General features: G+C 75.6%; 1 non-coding gene across 1 annotated transcript; it reads left to right on the forward strand.

Moving 5' to 3' along the window:
• Nucleotides 1-1,600: 1,600 nt before the first annotated feature.
• LOC121097214 lies at nt 1,601-1,753 on the forward strand. The gene has a single exon (XR_005830859.1). It is a non-coding gene; the product is annotated as a 5.8S ribosomal RNA (ribosomal RNA).
• The last annotated feature ends 747 nt before the right edge of the window (nt 1,754-2,500 follow it).

A 2,500-nucleotide genomic window follows, 5' to 3' on the forward strand; every position in this document is an offset into this window, starting at 1 on the left:
ACCTAGCGTCCGCGTTTCTGCGCAGCCCTCCCTCGGCGAGCCCCGGGGGCCGAAGGCTGCGCGGCCGGGCGGTGGTTTAAAGACGCGGGCGGCTCGATGCGACCCCGGGGGAAGGTGTAGTTTTGAGCCGGCGGTGGCGCCTCCGCTGGTGGTGTGGTGGTGGTGCGGTGGCGGTGGCGTATGGTGGAAGGCCGTGGGCGAGTCCGCTCCCGGAAAGGCTTCTCCCCAACCCCTTCCTCCCCTCCCCACCCCCCGGGCGCTGCCTCGACCGACCCATACTGCTCGTTCCCCGCCTTCCCCCAGCGGGCAGCCGTGCCGGGGAGGTGTCCCGCTGCCGCCCCCCCTCCGCGGTCCGGTCTCGCGCGGAGAGACTGCGGCGGCGTGTGTTAGGCCGCAAGCCGTCCTTGCTGTGCCCGTCTCGCGTCTAAGGGGCGTCCCCGGCGTGGGAGCGCCATCTCCTCCGCTCGGCGGGGGGGGGTGGCGCGTCTGCGCTGCGTCGGCGGCCGCCGTGTCGCCGTGCCTCCGTGGCCGCGCTGCGCTCCTCTGCGCGCCCTCTCTCCACCCCGGCGAGCGCTCGGGCTTCTGCCGTCGCCGAAGGTCGGCAAGCCCCCGCCCAGCGGCGGTGCCGTTCACCGCTCGGCCCCGTGTCCAAATCGGTCGGCCGGAAGGCGCCCGCCGCCGGCCTCGACCGTCCCGGCCTGGACCCTGCCCGCCGCTTCCACGCCGCCCTCCTCGGCCGCGCCCGGCGGAGGTGGCGTGCCCTCCCGTCGGCGGGGGGGGTAAGGGGCGTCCGGGCCTCGTTCTCCGCGTGGAGACGGGGGAGAGAGGACGCCGCCCCCCAACCCCCCCGTCCGGGGCTCGTCGCCTTCGGCGTGGCGCGCGCCTGCGTGGGACGGGGTCGGGGCGAGAAGTCGGCGGTGTCGGCGGTTCCGGGAGGGCGGTCGCGGCTTCGCGGCTGCGAGCGCCGTCCGGCGGGCCCCGAGCCGGTGCGTCGCCGTCTCGGGCTCGGGCGGTTTTGTCGCCTCCGGGCGTGCGTTGTTGGGGCCTGCCGAGCTGCCGGCGGGGTTGAGCCGGAGGGAAAAAGCGGGCTGCCGTAGTGCGGTGCCTGAGAGGCGCGTGCCGCGCGTGTGCGGGCCGTCGGCGGCAGCAGCAGCAGCCCGCCGAGTCCCGGGCGCGAGGCGGGCGTGTGCAGGTCGGGCGCGGTCGGGGCGCGCCGCTGTTCCTCCGTGCGTTGGCCGGGCCGAGCCCGCGCGCCTGGTCCGCCTCCGAAGCGCGCGGGGTGCGTGTGGTGGGAGCGCGCGCTCCCCGCCCCAGCCCTCGCCCTTCGGCGTTTTCTCCGTTGCCCTCCCCTTTCCCTCCTCTCCTGCGTTGTGTTGCTCGTACGGTCAGGCGAGGCGAGAGGCTTCCTTCCGTCGTCGCGCCGCATCGCCGTGCGCGCCCCCTTCCGCGCGGGCGGAGGGGCGGTCGGGCCAGCGAGCGGCGGGGCGCGTCGGTCGGGGCCCGTCGTCAGAGGACAAAAAAAAAGGGGGCGGCCGCTCGTCGTGGAGCGTGCTCCCGGTGTGTCCGTCCCGCGCGCGCGGGGCGGTGCCGAAAAAGAGACAACTCTTAGCGGTGGATCACTCGGCTCGTGCGTCGATGAAGAACGCAGCTAGCTGCGAGAATTAATGTGAATTGCAGGACACATTGATCATCGACACTTCGAACGCACTTGCGGCCCCGGGTTCCTCCCGGGGCTACGCCTGTCTGAGCGTCGCGTGACGATCAATCGCCGGCTCTGGCCGGCCGCCCCGTCCTCGTTCGCCCGCCCCTCCCTCTCGCGTGGGAGAGGTGGGGGGCCGGGGTAGCGAGGCGGCGTCGGTCCGCAGCCGGCGCGGCTGGGGGGTTGCCTCGCAGGTCCGCCTCGAGCGAGGGCCTTCGTCCCCCTAAATGGAGACTCGGGGAGCGCCCCGAAGCTCCCCGCTCTCCCGGTTCGCCCGGTTCGCGGAGCTCGTTCCCGCCTGCGGGGGGGGGGGCTGCCCCCCTCAGGGTTCGTCGGGTCGGTCGGGCCCGGCGCGGCGGTGGGGAAGCCGCGCGAGCGGTGTTTGGGGGTGCTAGGCGCGGGCCTGCCCCCCGGCGCCCCGCGTGTGCGCGCGGGCGGCTGTCTGCGGGTGGGTACCGCGGCGGTACCGGGCCGTGCTGCCGCGCGTGCGCCGCCGCGGAGGCGCCGGCGTGGAGAGGAGGAAGGGTGTCGTCCCGGGCCGTCGGGCCCCGCCTGCCCTCGTCCCGCTCCTGCGTTCTCCCCTGTTTCTCCGCCGCGCCCCGGGTGGGCGTCGTCCTAGGCGGGGGGGCCCGAAACGGCGCGCACGTGCCGTCTGGTCGCCGTCCGCGCCGTCCCACCCGGATGCTCGGCCGGGCGTGTCGTCCCTGGCCGTTCCTTTCCCCCCCCTCCCCGAGGGGCCGTCTCCGCGCGCTCGCGCGTCGGTCGCGTTTCGGGCCGCCTTACCGGGCTTGGGGCTTTAGC

Source organism: Falco naumanni, chromosome 13, assembly GCF_017639655.2.
Source record: "Falco naumanni isolate bFalNau1 chromosome 13, bFalNau1.pat, whole genome shotgun sequence".
NCBI classification, from domain to species: domain Eukaryota; kingdom Metazoa; phylum Chordata; class Aves; order Falconiformes; family Falconidae; genus Falco; species Falco naumanni.